Genomic DNA, 17,850 nt, shown 5'->3' on the forward strand with positions numbered 1-17,850 from the left:
TAACTGTGGGGCAGAGCCTAGATGAAATGCCAACAACAATGAGGATAGAAATGGCTCCAAAGAATTGTTTCTAAACAGGTCCACAATCCCTGTTTCCAATCCACCTTTCTTTTCCACTATCTCTGATGGATGTTGGGCTAAAAGAGAGATTAAAGCATTTAAGAACCCTTACTAAAGTAGGTTTTGAAAAACATAAGCCTACATGCGCATTCTCTCTAGTAGGGTTCACCTAATTATCTGATCACTTATTTAAAAATGTATCAAAGGGCCTGGGATAGGTCACTCAGTAAAGTGGCTGCTGTGCAGGGATGAGACTCTGCATTCAGATCTCCAGGAATCACATAAAGGTGGCATTGGCTACATGCATTTATAACCCCAGAACCAGGGAGAAGCAACGATGGGCGATTTCTTTGGCTCATTGGCCAGCAAGTCTAGATGAATGGAGGTACTCCAGCTTCAGCGAGAAACCCTGTCTCGAAAACCAAGGTGGGGAGCGATCACAGAAGAAACCCAGCACCCAGCTCTGCCTTCCATATGCACACACATGTGAGCACGTGCACACACCCTATAAATAAGCAAATAAACGCTATGCCAGAAAACTCATAAAATCATAAATGAGCATGTCAACTTTTACTGAGAAGCTGTGGGCGGAAGGACAAGAGATGAATTAGATCAGTGGTTTTTCAACCTGTGGGTTGAGACTCCTTTGGCAGACGTCTGTCTCCAAAAAATATTTACATTACGATTCATACAGAAGCAAAATTAAAGTTATAACGTATCCATGAAAATAATTTTATGGTTGGGGGTTTACCATAACCCGAGGAACTGTATTCATGGGCGGCAGCAGTTGAGAACCACTGACTTAGATGAAGAAGCAATTAATTGGCTCCCAGGACAGCTCAGAATCTGAGTCTCTTGAGCATACTGGACCCCCAGTTCTCTCCCATAAAATGTCACCAATACTATCTTCCCTCTCAGAATTGCCAAAGCAAAGCCAGAATCTGGAGAGTCCAGTCCCCAACTTGCCAACCAGGTAGTCTGGTAATGTCATCTCTATAGGTAAAAGGCCATTGCCACCTAAACTCCGGGTGTCAGTTCACACTGTTTCCCTACAGGGTTTGTCATACTTCTCAGTAGTAAGGGATCAGAATGAGTAGGTAAGGAAAACAAATATAAAATGTTGACTACAGAATTTATTGAAGGCTGAGGCTGTAGCTCAGTGACACAGTGCCAAGCCAGCATACTACGCAAAGCTGTGGGTTGCGTGCCCAGTCCCTCCACAAGAGGGACTAAGTTGAGTGTCATTGTTAGTAGAGAAAGCATATAACGAACTCCCAAATCCTCATTATGACAGACAGTTCCGCAGGTGGGGCTCCTCTCAGCCAGCTGTGTCACAGCACCCTGAGGACCCTGCAAGGTCTCAGATAATTCATGGCTTTATTAGTGTTCCTGGTTCTCCTAGGAGACTACCCATCCTGCTGGCTGCCAGCCCTCCCTGCCCCCCTCCCCCCACTGAAGAAGATGGTTTTATTTTACATCGCGCCTGCAGAGATGTCACCGGCCATGCCTAATTGAGTCCCACATGCCCTTTGTATTTAAGTTCCATCATTAGTTCACGGACAATAAAGAGAAGAAAGTGCCGTAATAAGACCGAGGTGGAGGTGGTGGTTTTGACCTTTGGATGGAGCAGTCGCCACAGTACAACCAGAATCAGTAGGTATCCACACAACCCGAGGGTCTGTCATTCTAACAAATGGCCCGGGCATTGCTATTGTACCCTTGCCTGGACTAATAAAGCTGTAAAATACTTGATTTGTTTTTGCAAGGCCGCTATTTAATAGTAAACCTTTTTCTCAGAATGGCTATTCATTCCACACATAACAATCAGGATGGTACCGCTCTGGTCCCTCGCCTACCTGAACACACTGTAAGTTTTCCTGTTAGGGGGAACCCTCCAGGATGATCTTGCTGAAGACATTTTACATGGCCATTAAACCCAACACGTAGGGTAGAAACAAAACACAAAATCCTGAGGAAGAAATGACAAAGACTGTAGCTGTGGACAAGTTTGCGCATGCCGGCATTGACAAGCGAGCCACGCGCGTGCCTTAGGATCATGTGCATGCCGGGAGGGTGGATGGGGGGACGAGGGGTGCGGGCGTGGTGGACAGAAACTGTAAAATGCTTGAGATTGGAGGGTGGATTCTAATTTTAGATCAGGCATGTGAAGAGGTAAAGGGTTGTGCCTTTTCGAATCAACGCTAAATGCAAAGTCATTCCTTCCTGGGCTTCCTCCTTTCCTGCTTCGTTCTCAACTTGAAGTATCTTCTTCAGGGAGCGATTGTACCACTGAAAGGTGGGGAACTGGCTTTGGGTTTTAGGCAGTGAATTACGTGCCCCACCCCGCTCTCTCCAGATTCCTGCCTGAGTCATCCAGACAGCTCTCACCTCTGAGCTCATTGGAGGTTCTCTGCCTCGAGGATGCAGGTCACTTTCCAGCCAGGCCCCTTAATCAGCTTTCTCAGAAGCCCCAGCGTTATAATTCTTTCTGGATTCTTCCCTGGCATAGCAGTGTCTTCGTTGCAAAGTGGGTGTCCTGGTGGGATGCTTGTTGCTTTAGTAATGTGCTGAGCCTGGCACATGGTGACCATCTGCAGAACGGCTGCAGGGTGCTCTGCAGTGATAAGCTACCCAGGGTTGGCAATGCCTGGAATCCTCCAGTGAGAGAGGATGTCTGGTTCTGAGGAGACGGAATTGCACCCTTGCATCACACAGCTGGGGGGAAGGGAAGGGAAGGTAGCCGAGCAGTTCCCACTAGTTATACCAGGAGGTTTTCTCACCGTGGGCCACAGGATCAGCATTTGACCTGGAACACAGTGTCATTGGAAAGAGGAGACAGGATAAATAAACATATGAAGAATTTAAACCACTAGCTCCACAGTTCCCAAAATATTTTCCGTGCAGAAACATTTCACTTTCCAGGGTCCCCTCCCTCCTCCCAATTGTTTTATTGTACTAAAACATAGAGATAACGTTTATTATTGAAACCATTTTTAACTGAACAGTTCAGTGATGCTAAAAATATTCATAATGCTGTGTAACCACGGTGGCTAGCCACCTTCATAAGGTTTCTCATCTGATAAAACTGATGTTCAAACCCCACTAATAATAACCCCCTGGTTTCCTCTTCCATCCCTGGTGACCGTCTTTACACTGTCTGGTGTAATTGTCTTCACCAGTAGAAAAAAAAAAAACAAGTATTTAATTTGGAAAACTGTACCATTGAACATTTATTAGAATTTGGGAGATTGACATGTAATCATTGTTCATACTTTATCGGGTGCAGTGTGACATTTTAGCAATTTTTGGCATACATTGAATAAACACTGATCTAATCAAGATAATTGATACCTCCCTGTCCTTATCATTTATTTATCTCTGGAAACTTGGAGCTCCCCCTTCTAGGGATTTTAGTACGCACCCCCTCCATGACTCTGCCTATTCTGTTAGGCAAGCACACACCTTCTTTTATCTCAATGGTTCTCAACCTTCCTAATGCTATGACCCTTTAACACACTTCTTCATATTATAGTGACCCCCAACCATAAAATTATTTTTGTTGCTGTATCACGACTGTAATTTTGCTCCTGTTATGAATCCTAATGCAAATATTTTTGAAGATAGAGGTTTGCCAAAGGGGTCTCGACCCACAGGTTGAGAACTGCCCTTTCCTCTCTTCCCGAGCTCCATCCTAAAACCTGGACAGGAAGCATTCAAACAGTTCTGGGGTCAGATGCCTTCTAGAGTTTCTTTGCTGTATAAACTTGGGTCATCGTCATCATCGCTTCGAATCTTAATGAGGCTACCATTTATAGCTAGTGATCTCCTACCTGATTACAGTTGTTTCCCTAGAATATTTTAAGAAATAGGCTGTTCTGTTCGGTGTGTTCCACGTCAACGCATGTACTAGATGGCTATGACGCCTCCCACGTTGCACATGGGTGTCATACTTTTTGACACTTGTCTCACTTGGGAATTGTTTCCTGGTGACTCTAGCTTACTGATGGGTGGCTTTGAAACAGTTACTTCTAGCTTACCAAGTGGAGCAGGTTTTGTGTGTGTGTGTGTGTGTATGTGTCCCTGTTGAGTGATTCTTTTGAATAACATTTGCATAGACATGAAACACCCAACCTGACTGGCTGACTTCCTTCCTTCCTTCCTTCCTTCCTTCCTTCCTTCCTTTTTTTTAAAGGTTTGCTATATGACCCAAGCTAGCATTTAGCTTTCACTGCTCCTGTCTTAGCTCCCTGCTCACTGGAATTACAGTGGTAGATCCCCATCCCTAGCTCTGGATCTTCTTTTCTAACACGTGGTTCCAGGTAGGATGAAGGACACTAGACTTATTTTAGTCATCTACAACATTTTCTGTATTGTATTTATTAAAAATATTTTAGAAGAAATAATAGGATGAAATTTAATTTTAATATCATTTCATTTCTTGCATTTAATATGTTAATTAAGTACATTAGATCTCGCAATGTGACAAATTGCTACAAACATAGATACTTATGCAACACCATTGTGCATGTACGTTTCTGTAAATCAGAAGTCCAGGCAAAGCCCAGCTGGTTCTTCAGCTTGGTCTTACATGAATCTGAATCATGATGGCAGCCAGAGCAGAGTTTTGTGAGATTCAGCGAGTCTGTCTAGCTTCCAATTTCTCTAACATAACTTAAAGCGCTCATCTGATTACGTCAGGTTCATCTATAATAGTCTTTCTATTGATTAACTTAAGGTTAACTCAGTAGGACTCTAATTGCATCTTCAAATTCTCCTCTGCCATAAAAAAAAAATCATAATGTGATATTGCATCATAGCCCCAAATCTTGCTCACACTAGGGGAGAGATGACTACACAGTCATCTCTAAGGGGCAGAATTTGGGCCCGTGGTAGAGTTCTATCTATCTCCCATATGAAGTAAACATATATTTAGCCATTTGAGATCTCTGTGAGGTAAAATATCAGAAGGCAAGTCAAGACAGAACACCAAAATAAACCTAGCAACTCTAAGCGAGAAGAAAGCTCAGAGTACGATAATTAAATGTCAAGGGTGTAAGTCACGATGTAACACTCTACAGCGCTCTCAGGTATAGAGTTGTGAGGTTGATCTTCCTGGAGCAATATTTGATCTGGGATAGATTATTTACCCCTACTGAGTACTGTCGTCTATGGGTATTCTTTCTACTGTTCCTCCTGAAATTTTTGATTTTTTTTTTTTTTTCAGATCGGCTAGTTGGGAGAGGAGATAACCTTCTCAGTTCCTGATGAGCAATGTCTATTATCTAACCTAATCCTCTCAGAGCTCCCTCTTGAGCATCCTCTCAGAGCCTCCTCTCCAGCATTGTGCAGCATCCTCATGAAGACTTATCTGGTACAGGGGAACCCTTCACGCCGCCATGGTCCCGTCTGTGCACCCATCTCTTCTCTGGGTGTCTTTCCCAGAAACCATAGTTGCCTGGTCTTTTAGACTCTCTTCTCCATTTCTGTGTCCTAGGGAGTCCACCCCCCTCTGCCTGGGTTTCCCTTCCAGGACAGAGGCTAGGCTCATCTCATCTGCTTCTCATCTCTGCTGTAGTGAACCATTTCACTAAGATTCTTGTCTCATATCGTTTGTATTTTCTGTCTCTGTGTTTTCATTTTTGACAAAGATAAAAAAAATCTGTTCATGGTGCTTTCTCCCGGGCAGATGCAGTTCTTCAAGCAACATATCCTTGCATGCATTTCAAATGATCCCGCAGTCTCTGACTGACAGGCAAATGAGGTCCTGGGAGGCTGAAGATGGAAGCCCACGGCTAGCCTGTCTCTCTGCATGATGTGGACCCTGGTGGGAGGGCACACAGTCCTCATTTCTTACAGAGATTCTAACAGCATCTTTCCAGCATAGAGCATTACTCGGGGATAATTGCATTATAACCACTGATGGAAATTATAATCGCAATTATGCCAATTTTGCTATTTGCTGTCCAGGGTTGCAAGCACTTGAGCAATTAGAATTTATTAAGTGTAGCCACTTAACCGTAGCTCTGCTTTAAGAACACTACCTCATACAATAGTTACTTAAAAAAAAAATTGTCCAAGGAAGGCATATGTTTATATAAAAGGCTTTTTGTCTTTGTTTTTCTGTGACCAAACAAGAAAGGAAAACTGCCTTGCATCTGTTTTGATCCATCTACCAGATAGCCAGGCCTCTGTGAAGCGCCTGGGAAAAGATTTTAGAGAATGTTTTCTGAGGAACTGCCTTAGGCCTGGCCCAGGGCTCTGCTAGGAACAGCTCATATCCTGCATGGCAGCAAATAAGAGAGTTGGTCACATGAGAAGACAGTGGAAACAATTCGGACAGGAACTTAGGCATATACAGGACCTCTTTATCTATACTGTTCCAAGTTATAGCGTTACAATTTGGACAACCATGAAAAGCCGATACTTCAAATCGGTGTAGAGCTAAATGAGCCAGATTTAGATATTTACATTATTGTCACCAGTTAAATGAAACATGGAAGGCTACTGGCTTGTCCCAAGTCCTTATATTTCTCTGACCCTAGACCTCCAGGCTTTCCAAAGTCCAGAACTTCATGGGGGCCTGAGTTTTCCAGGAGCCATGCTGTGGTGCTCATCAAGACCCCCATATAGGAGGGTCGCCAGCGTATCAGTCAGTGGTCCACAGTGGAGGTTTGTGTATCTGCCAGTGGTCCACAGTGGAGGTTTGTGTATCTGCCAGTGGTCCACAGTGGAGGCTCATGTATCTGCCAGTGGTCCACAGTGGAGGCTTGTGTATCTGCCAGTGGTCCACAGTGGAGGTTTGTGTATCTGCCAGTGGTCCACAGTGGAGGCTTGTGTATCTGCCAGTGGTCCACAGTGGAGGCTTGTGTATCTGCCAGTGGTCCACAGTGGAGGTTTGTGTATCTGCCAGTGGTCCACAGTGAAGGTTTGTATATCTGCCAGTTGTCCACAGTGGAGGTTTGTATGTCTGTCAGTGGTCCACAGAGGAGGCAAGCATGTCTCGGTTGTCAGTGATGCACTTTTCTCTGGTCCATTTCTTTAAGGCTTGGTGCCCCTGGTACTCAGTAACATTAAGCGATTTGTGTATCGTGCTGTGGGGTTGAGGTGGGAGATGCAGTGCCGTGCAGGAGGGGCTCTTAAGCCTCTTACTGGTGTTTCTTTTTGTGATGCTTTTATTTTCTCTAAACTGTTGTTGTTGTTGTTGCTGCTTGAGAATTCCATACATGTGTATGTATTTTGACCAACCCTCACCCACTTTCCCTTCCCTCCAATCCTTCCCCAATCTACCTCTACTACTACTTTCCCAACTCATGTTTCAGTGCTCTTTTTGTTTGTTTATTTGTTTGTTTGTTAAAGCTCACCGAGTCTATTTAATGCTGTCAGTATATGTGAGGGTGTAGGGTTATATAATGGAGCATTTTGATAACTGCATCACTAAAGAAAATTGCCTCTCCCTGTCCCTGTCCCTGTCCCTGTCCCTGCCCCTGTCCCTTCCCCTGCTCCTGCCCCTGCCCCTGCCCCTGTCCCTGTCCCTCCCCTTCCCCCTCTCCCTCTCCCTCTCCCTCTCCCCTTTCCCCTTCCCCCTTCCTTTCTCCCTCCTGATCAATCTCCCTCCATCCCGCCCCACTTCATAAGTACCAAACTCATCCCTTGTGGGATCCAGTCTGGTTTGATCTTGTGCTAGTATTTCCTACGCGCTCACAGCTGCCTAAACCTGTGTGTGTAACAGCTTGGTCATGCCTGGAGAACAAGGTTTTGCCAGATGTCCACTACCTCTGGCTCTCCATCGTTCTTCCCCTTCTTCCGCGATGAGTCATGAGTCTTGGGTGCACAGGGCGTGACACCGATGTTCCATTTAGGGCTGAGCTTCCCATAGTCCTTTATTTTTCTATATGTTGACCAGTTGTGCATCTCTCTGTTAAGTAGCCATCTACTGCAAAGGAAAACATCAGGATGAGGGATGAGAGACTCACTAGCTTACGGGTATAAGGTTAAGTTCCTAGTGGGGAGGCTTCATACTCTGTCTACTTAGCAGAGTAAGAAGAATGGGTTCTTCCGTAGGGCCTATGACCTACCCACTGGATCTTGGCCCAGTTAATGGTACCAGGCGTGGGTTCCATTCTGTGCAACAGGGCTTTAAATCCAACCAGAAAATGGTTGGTTACTCCCATAACATTTGTGCAAGTATTGCACCGGTAAGTATATATTGATAACACAGCAGCTCGCAGCTGCTTACAGCTTATAGCTTACAGCTGGGTAAGTATTGAACACGTTGCTCCTCACATAGCATACACGGAGCCTTCCAATACTGTGAACGCTATTAAGTAGAGATGAAACCTCCAGGTTGCCACCAACCTGATTTCTCCTTCTTTCCACATCTCCTTCTCAAATGTCCTTAGTGTTAGCCATCTCTTCCTGTACTCTCCCTCTCCCCTACCTTCCACCCTCTATACCGTTTAACCCTTCCTATTCCATTACTCCTCTTTCCCCTTCACACTACCTGTGTTCTATCCCTCCTCTTATGAAATTCCCCACCATGGTCGGGTCCCTTACTACTTTCTTGATGTTTATGAGCCAAGAAGTTTAAATACAAACCTGAAGAAAAGCTAGTATGCGCATAGGCAAGGGAATACATGATTTTTGTCTTCCTGGATCTGGTTTTCTCACTCAGGGCAACTGAGTCCTGATCCTTTTCCTTACATAAAATTCTCATAATTTTATTTTTTGCAGATGAACAGAATTCCTCTGTGTATAGGGCTGGAGAGATGGCTCAGAGGTTAAGAGCACTGACTGTTCTTTTAGAGGTCCTGAGTTCAATTCCCAGCAACCACATGGTGGCTCACAACCATCTGTAATGGGATCTGATGCCCTCTTCTGGTGTGTCTGATGACAGCTATAGCCTAGTCATATAAATAAAAGTAAATATATTTTTAAAAAATCCACTGTGTATATGTACCACGTTTCCGTTATGTATTCATCTGTTGATAGATATCTAGGCTGTTTTTACTTCCTGGCTACTACGAAGAGAACAGCAATTAACACGGATGAACAGGTATTTCTATCCTAGGATATAGGGTTCCTTGGGTATGTGCCCAGCAGACAGGTAGCTGAGTCATACGGCAGAGCTAGTTCCAGCCTTCTGAGGACTCTTCACACTGATTTCCACAGTGGTGCCACCAGATTTCACTCCAACCAGCAATGAGTACACATTCCTCTTTCCCCACATCTTATTATACTTAATGTTTCATATATGCATGATATATCAATTATAATAACACACATTTGCAACTAATAAAAATACATACATTTAAATACAAATACGCCTACAAGTCTTGCATGTCATAATAGTGGTTTGGCTTCAGAGTCTCATACAAAATGGTATACACCGTGGAGTCTAAGGGTAGAACAGGCTGTATTACTATGATGATGATGATGATGATGATGATGATGATGATGATGATTTTACTCTTTTTCACTTGTGATCCCCACTTTTGTCTGAGAATGTAAGTATATAAACTAGATAAGCAAAACAAACACTTACTGGTAGTGGAATACATTTTAGAACAATTATTTGGCATACTAATTTTACCATTCATTCACAATGAAAGCAAAGTTTCGTGGTAATGAGACAGACACACGTGCCTGTTTTTTGTTTTTTTTTTTTAAAGATTTTATTTATTTATTTTATGTAAGTAAGTACACTGTAGCTGTCTTCGGACACTCCAGAAGAGGGAGTCAGATCTCGTTAAGGATGGCTTGAATCACCATGTGGTTGCTGGGATTTGAACTCTGCACCTTTGGAAGAGCGGTGGGGTGCTTTTACCCGCTGAGTCATCTCACCAGCCCCGCATGTGCCTATTTTTTACATAAAGAATTAAATTTTGACTGAGCACTTGATGCTGCGGAGTGCCCAGCAGTTTTGATATTTTTCAGAGTTGACTCATATTTCAGTTTTATAATCATCCATGCTGATGACACTGTTCTGCACAAGTGCACAGGGCAAGTGGCAGAAGTGTATTCATAGCCACTTCAGAAATTGATGGACATTCTGTCTGAAATTCACACCAAGGACTTTTTATGAAGTTCAAGTAAGCCCCTTAAACAGCAGTTTTTAAAGTCAAGCATTCTAACAGAACACAATCCCAAAGTATGCTAATGTGATACCCACGTCCTGAAGAAGGATGGTAAGAAAATATTAAATGTCTCAGTCTTCTGTAATCAAACCATTGCGGTTCTGTAAAGGCAGAAAGAAGCACTAAATAATGCACAGCAAAAATACTTCACTTCATCACATGCACTATCCTAGACTCTGTGCTGAAGGATTCAGGTAGCATTGGTTAGCACCGGGTTACGTGAGGGCGTCTTTAATGTAAAGTGAGCAGGTTCAGAACTCGGGCTGCAGGGAAGCTGTGTGAAGAAACTCTGGTGAACCCAGCTGGAAACACACGAGGTTCATTATGCGCTTGAGTTTGAATTTTCAGTTTTTGTGTAACCCGGAAACCTTTTACTGTTGCCGAAATGTTCCCAACACCCACCTTTAGTCACATGACTTCATATGGGCTCGTGACTCACAGTTTCAGAAGCTGCGGGCTGGGCCACCTAAGTTTGCATAACTCTACTCTGATAGTCACACTGCGGGATCATCCCATGTTGTAATTATTAAGGTGTAAACCCATCCTTCAGCGAGGAGTCTCAAACTTCCATTAGGAGTTTTCAACACCAGAGCAAATCGGGTAATGCCAGCATGGAGATATTGGTGAAAAGTGCCATAAAGTAAACTTTAAGGCTCTGGATACAACAATTCTCCAAAAAAACCAGCTTGAGTCCCCCACCTGCACCCCATTACCTTAGTCATCAGGGCCTCTTGGGCACCATTTCTAGTAGTGCTATAAATGTCCATAAACTCTCTTCTTGTGATTTCCTCTCTGTCCCCACCTCTGTACTTTATAGTCCTCCCATCTACACAGATTTACATCATATCATACAGTGGCAATTTTGCATATCGACACAGATATTTACAAATGTTAGGTGTGTTGGAACTGGCGGGAGAAAAAATACACAGGGCAAATAATTTTTATTTCAGTCCACCACATTCAAAGGTACAAAATAGTATGACATTGGTGTGGCGTTTATCTTTTGTTTGTTTGTTTGTTTTGTCTTGAGACAGGGTTTCTCTGTGTAGCCCTGGCTGTCCTGGGACTCACTCTGCACTCACTCTGCCTGCTTCTACCTATCAGCTCAGTATTTATTCTTTATTAAAGGAGTTTTCCTGCAGTGAGGAGGGCCCTCTTGGCCTCTCTCCCCTCCTTGTTTGACATAGTGTCATTTATTTGTGTTAGCATTTCTTCATGGCACTGCCCCAGTTGCCTGGCAACAGACAGGTATGTCTGACTCACTATAAAAGGGGCTATTTGCCCCCTCCTCACTCTCTTGCTCTCTTCCCTTCTTCCCCTCTTCCCTCTCTTTACCTTCTCTCCCCATTCCTCGTTCTCCTTCTTTACTACCCCCTCAACTCCCTTTTCCATGCACTGAACAAACCCTATTCTATACTACGCCCACCGTGGCTGGTACCTCAGAGGGAAGGGATGCCTCAGTGTGGGTCTGCAGAGGTCCACCCTTACCCCACACCATACCACGCCTCCACCAAACACATCCCTGGCTTCCTTTCCTTTTTTTTCTACAAAACACAACAATTTGTGTCTATAGATTTTTATCTTTACCTCAGATTTTAGTTTGTCCACTTCCCCCTGGCCCTGTGGTAAGCTTTCTTGGTACTTAGCTCTCCTAGAAAGCCACTGATCTTCTAAACATAATTCTCAACATTAAGTCTTGCAAGAAGCATTAGCTTTCCACCAGTTCTAAACCGGAGAGAGATGACAAGCAAGCTGTCATTTATTCCATCCCCTCCCCCTCCCCCACCCCCACCCTGCCCCACCTCATAAACTTAGTAGCCAAAACAAGTTACTCCAAAGAACCACCCCAGTGGGCACACAAGCAGCCCATATCCAGCCACTTCTCATGAGAACATTCTGAGAAAACTGAGTTACCATCTGACCGGGTAACTTTGGAAGCAAGCAGCACGACTCAAGATTCCGACAAAGGCTAGGAGTGGACAGCCCTGCCGGGGCTACATGGTGTGGGAAACATTGCTCTCATCTTTAGATCGGGACCTAATTCAGAAGTCAAGATGTTCTAACACCTCTGTAGGTCTGGGAGGCAGTCCTGGCTGAACATGCTGAAACACTGAAGTCACGCTTTTATCTGAGCACACACCAAGAGAATAATTCCTGACATCATGAATGTGACCTTGCTCTCCTTGTACTGGAAAAAAAAAATAAGAAAAGAAAAAGGGAGATGAATTGAATCCTGGCCAGTTAATAATGCAGCCCACTGGTTTGTGCCAGTGACAATGAATTTGAGATGGATGTCTGTTCCCCAAAATGATCTATGTCATCAGGAAATGCATAACCTTCTCCCTCCATACACTGTTTGTCTTTTAAGGCTCAACTACCTTGAAGTCACCTCTTTACACCAGTGGCAACACCCCAAATTAGTCTCCATTCACAAATTATCTCCAGTGGAAGCAGCCACTCCGGGAAAACGTTCAGCCTATTTAACTGGAGAGGAGCTGTTGCCAAGAAGTTAGCCTGGAGGATAGCAGTAATTAAATGGTGATAATATTTAGGATCTTGCAGGTATAACAAAGGAGCCTTTCTTTGTCTTGGGTGGGGACATCTTGCCTGTGTCTGGGAAAGGAGACAAGTATGGGGGGGGGAGTAGGCGGAAAGGAGCTCTTGTGGGGGTGTGAGAAAGAGGAAGAGAAGACAGGCAGGAAGAGGCAATTTCTGGGGGTGAAACTGGAGGCCAGACTGATGCCACCAGGGAGGACAGTGGCTTGATGTTAATATTCACCAGAGATGGCCCTGTGGTGTTTCATCCAGAGATGTTAGAATAGGTGAGAGATGGAACAGAGCCACAGGTCCTGGTTTGTCCCGCGCCAACCGTCTCGCCAGCAAGAACGACGCGGCACACAAACAGGATCCTTCTGTAGCAAAGCTTTTATACTCTTGAGAGGGAGAGCACAAGCTTCCAAAAAACGGAGACCCCGAGCAACAGAACCGCCTCCCTTATATAGGAGCTCTACTCCGCCTCGGACGTGGTGCTCATGGATTGGCACAGGTCGAATCATGCGATGTGATGTCAGAGGCGAGCACTCCGGCCCTTAGGGTGTGGCCTGGCTTACACATGCGCAACATAGTATCACTCCCGGCAACGGATGTCAGCGCCATCTTGTAACGGCTATGTGAGGCCAGCTATGTGAGGCGGCGCTCCACACTAGTTAAATGGTTCCTTGTCTGTGGAGGAATGGGAAGGAGAGGCGGAGGCTCTTAGAAAGAGAGTAAGAGAAAGAATACAAAACAGCAACAGTCACCGTGTATCTGAGCGAGTCTCATACTGTAAAGGCTGGAGACAAAAGGCTGGAGGAGCCTTCAGCGGTAGCCCCCTTTCACATTCTTGTCTTGCTGAGAAGAAAGGCCTGCAAAGATGGAAGTCTAAGGCCTCTTAACCAGACCTTCCTCTTTCTGGCTATGTGACTCTCTAAACAATCAGTCACCCCTCCAGAAAGGAAGGCTGATCCCTTGTTCCCCAGCCTGCCCTCCAGTCTGCTCATCCCCTTGTGTACCAGGAAGGAGACGCCCACCCTGTGGGGCTACATGGGTTTCATCTGCTGCTGTGTGCATTGGACTTAGAAGTTAGGTTGATACAGAGATGGAAGTTACGGGTACATCCTGCGACTCTCATAAACAATGATACCTGTGCCGCTTCCTTCAGCTCAAGCCATTTGATGTTTGGCCTACCCAGAGGATAAACAGAATTGTGCGGCTTCCGGCTCAGAGCATGTGGGAAGAATCTGCATGCCTCTACCATTACTGCCTGAAGTGGAAGAGTGCCGCAGAGGCCCCCGTGTCTGGTCAACCCCTCCACACTCCGCTAGAGTTGAACTCTAGCTAACAGAGTTTGAACCGCAGCGGGTCTCTGTGGAGTCAAATTGTGACTCTCTGGGTGGGAGGTAGGAGCAGGCAGAGAGCAGGAGGAAGCAGAGAAGAATGAACGCACAGCATCCTCTCCTACCAAAGAAAAGCACATTTGACATGGGGCAGCTTGCACTTCTAGTGCTGTCTGCTTTTGAAGTGGCAAAGATAGAGTCGGGAACCTGTGAAGGAAGGGAAGGGAGGGGGAATATGAGAGAGCCTTCCTGCTCCCAGGGCTCTTGATTTTTATTTTATTTTGTTTTTAGTTTTGAAGTTAGGACCTATTCATTATAGGAAACTTAAGAAAGCACACAAGGATCTTATGGAGGAATTTACATCCTAATAACTGAAAATTAAGAGATAAAAAGCCTTTTGGAGAATTTTAGCATTTACTTGTAATTGAAAATCCTGCTTTTCCCTCTCAGCAGTCATTTGGAGGGCATTTTCCAAGGACACTGCAACATCTGCAGAATCAGGTCCTTTTTAAGAAAAGCAGCTGACTCACACTTGGCAGCATGGGTAATCTGTAAGCTCTTTGAACATTTCCTAACCCCAGGAATTATGGATTTTTTTTCACACCCTATTATGTACAAGAAAAGCTTTGGTGCTTGCAACTGTGTGCCTATTGTGCACATATGTGACTGCATGAGATTCTAGAAGGGCAGTCATAGGAGCAGGGCTGCTAAATTCATTCTCGGTGTGCTTCTGTAACCCAGCAGGCACAGCATCACACTGGGCAGGCTATCAATGTGCAGTGGGTGGGTATCTTTTTGTGTGTTTGTAGTATCACCCATGTATAACTTTGTGGTATCTCTGTGTGTGTAGCACCTGTGTGTGTGTGTGTGTGTGTGTGTGTCTGTGTGTTTGTGTAGAGTGTCTCTGTGTCTGTATATGGTATCTATTTATTTGTGTTGTCTGTGTTATGTTTGCAGTATTTATGTGCCCCTGTGTGAGGTATCTTTATACTTATGTATAGCATCTTTATGTGTGGTGTCTGTGTTTGTGTGTGTGGTGTTTGTGTTTGTGTGTGTGGTGTCTGTGTTTGTGTGCATGGTATCATATGGAGGTGCAAATGGGAAGAAGGCACTAGCCTCGAGTCCCTTGAAATTGGATAGTTCCCCTAACCAAATATACTCATAGAAAGAATATAGTATAATTGGGGAAGACATCTGAAGCCAATCTCAGCTTACATACTCATGCACATATGTGCACATACACATGAATATGCACATACAAATGTAGACACAAGGAAAGGCAGCCATTTACACATGGAGAACTCTGTATCAAGATTGGGTTCATGCTCACTTGAACTAAATGACTTCTGGAGGCCTCTGGGTAACAGGCCTGGTTAAGGCTCTACTATACCTCCTCCAGAGGAAGCAGGACTCTGCCAAGACCTTGACCCCAGACCCCGGGCCTCCAGAATTATGAGAGAATAAATTTCTGTGGTGTAGACCAGCCCGATTTTGCTGCTCTGGTGCAGAAGTTTGATGATCACTATACACTCACCTTCACCCAGGAGCTCAGAAAGTTTGCAGATCCTTGAAGGATTCTATTCTCTCTACACATCTTTTTAGTCATGGTGATTTTATAGATAGGGAAAACAGGTTCCAGAAAGATTAAATAATTTATTGGAAAATAATTCTTTATGAAGTTATGTGGAAGAGCAAACAAATGTTAACTCTGGCAACTGGTGTGATGGTTTGTATATGCTTGGCCCAGGAAGTGGCACTATTAGGAGGTGTAACGTTGTTGGAGTAGGTGTGTCACTGTGGGCATGGGCTTTAAGACCCTCATCCTAGCTGCCTGAATGCCAGCTTTCCACCAGCAGCCTTCAGATGAAGATGTAGGACTCTCAGCTCTGCCTGCACCATGTCTGTCTGGATGCTGCCATGCTTCCTGCCTTGATGAAAATGGACTGAACCTCTGAACCCATAAGCCAGCCTCAATTAAATGTCCTTTATAAGACTTGCACTGGTCATGGTGTCTGTTTACAGCAGTAAAACCCTAAGACAACTGGTAAATTGCCTATTCACTGTGAAGCTCATGGCCAATGGTTTGGAAGCCTTCAGATTCCAGAGGCAGAATGGCCACATCTGAGGAGCTGCTTAGAGGCTGTTGAATGAAACACAATGCTGACTTCCACTCTAATATTAAAATTGCCAATTAAAAAAATTTTTTTATTTGCTTTACATCTCTATCGAAACTTCCCCTCTCCTCTTTTTCCAGTCTTTTCTTTCCCCCGCCCTCCCCCCCCACCCTATGCCCTCTCCTCCTCAGAAAAGGGGAGGCCTCCCATGGATATGGACCCTCCTCAGAATATCAAGTTGCAGTAGAACTAGGCACATCTATCAAGGCAGTTAGAGGAAAGGGATACAAAAGCAGTAAACAGAATCAGGGACAGCCCCTGCTCCTGCTGTTAGGAGTCCCACAGGAAGACCAAGACACACAAATGTCACATCTGTGCCCGTGGGCCTAGGTCTCTCCCATGCAGGCTCTTGGTTGGTGGTTCATTCTCTGTGGGCTTCTATGGGCCCAGCTTAGTTGACTTTGGTGTCATTGACCCCTCTGGCTACCTCCATCTTTCCTCCCACTCTTCCATAGGATTCCTCAAGTTCCACCTCGTGTTTGGCTGTGGGTCTCTGCATCTGTTTCCATTAGCTAAGCCCTCTGTCTGCAAGTATAGAAGAATATTTATCACTGATGGTGTCATGAGTGGAGTCTCTCATAGGATGGCTCTCAAGCTGGGCCAGTCGATGGTTGGCCATGTTCTCAATTTCTGCTTTATCTTTACCCTTAGATACCTTGTAACCGGTACAAATTGTGGGTAGAAGATTTTGTGGCTGGTCCCAGGTTCTTCATTGGAAGTCTTTCCTGGTTCCAGGAGATGGCTGTTTCAGGTTCCATATCTCCCACTGCTAGAAGTCTTAGCTAGGGTCACTCTCATAGATTCCTGGGAGTTTCCATTGTCCTCGGTTTCTAGCTCATCCCAGGGATTCCCCCAGCCCCCCTGATTCCAGTTCTCTCTCTCTCTCTCTCTCTCTCTCTCTCTCTCTCTCTCTCTCTCTCTCCCACACACACACGTGTAATCCTTCCTGTTCCCCACCCCACCCAGTCCTCTCTATCCATCCACCCCATGTTGAAATTAACCTTATTAAAACCTACTGACAAGAGAGTAGTGTGGACACTAACCAACATCTTCTATTTTCATGACATGAAAAGCCAAAGTATGCTTTGAAAAACACTATGTTCTCAAGTTCTTATGTAAATATCTAGGCTGTAATGTCAAAGCTTCCAAGACTCTACAAACAAGATGCAAGGTACAAAGGACAGACAGAGATGTCGCCGGAGATCTGGCTTTGCTCTGTTGAAGAGTTCAGGCTTAGGAAAGGTGTCTTGGTAGCTCTGGATCTCATCCAAGTGATGACAAGATACACTTTGTGCCAAAATTCTACCGGAAGCATGGATAGAAGAGCATCACAAAGTGGCATAGACAAATCAGGCTGTCACGTAGGAAGAGGCAGCTCAGAATCCTAAGTCAGTGTGACATCTAAGTGTGCCCACTGCTACCTCACATTCAAGTGGGAAAGGGTTGGGTGATGGATGGCTCAGAAGAGTGGGATTTCTCTCTTTGGGAAGAGGACTGTCATAGTTACTGCTCTGTTGCTATGAAGAGACACCATGACGAAGGCAACTCTTAGAAAAGGAAGCGTTTAACTGGGGGTTGGCTTACAGTTTCAGAGGTGTAGTCCGTTAT

The 17,850-nt window shown here is 44.8% G+C and overlaps 1 long non-coding RNA gene across 1 annotated transcript in view; it reads right to left on the reverse strand.

Annotated features, from left to right (window-relative positions):
- Positions 1 to 604: 604 nt before the first annotated feature.
- The window catches only part of LOC110337175, a 19,491-nt gene continuing 2,245 nt past the window's right edge, over positions 605 to 17,850 (reverse strand). Inside the window, exons 2-3 of the long non-coding RNA XR_002381250.1 lie at positions 7,763 to 7,993; positions 605 to 2,866 (exon numbers count right to left, since the gene is read on the reverse strand). This is a non-coding gene — a long non-coding RNA (uncharacterized LOC110337175). The remainder of the gene's footprint in view (positions 2,867 to 7,762; positions 7,994 to 17,850) is intronic.

Source organism: Mus pahari, chromosome 19, assembly GCF_900095145.1.
Source record: "Mus pahari chromosome 19, PAHARI_EIJ_v1.1, whole genome shotgun sequence".
NCBI lineage: Eukaryota > Metazoa > Chordata > Mammalia > Rodentia > Muridae > Mus > Mus pahari.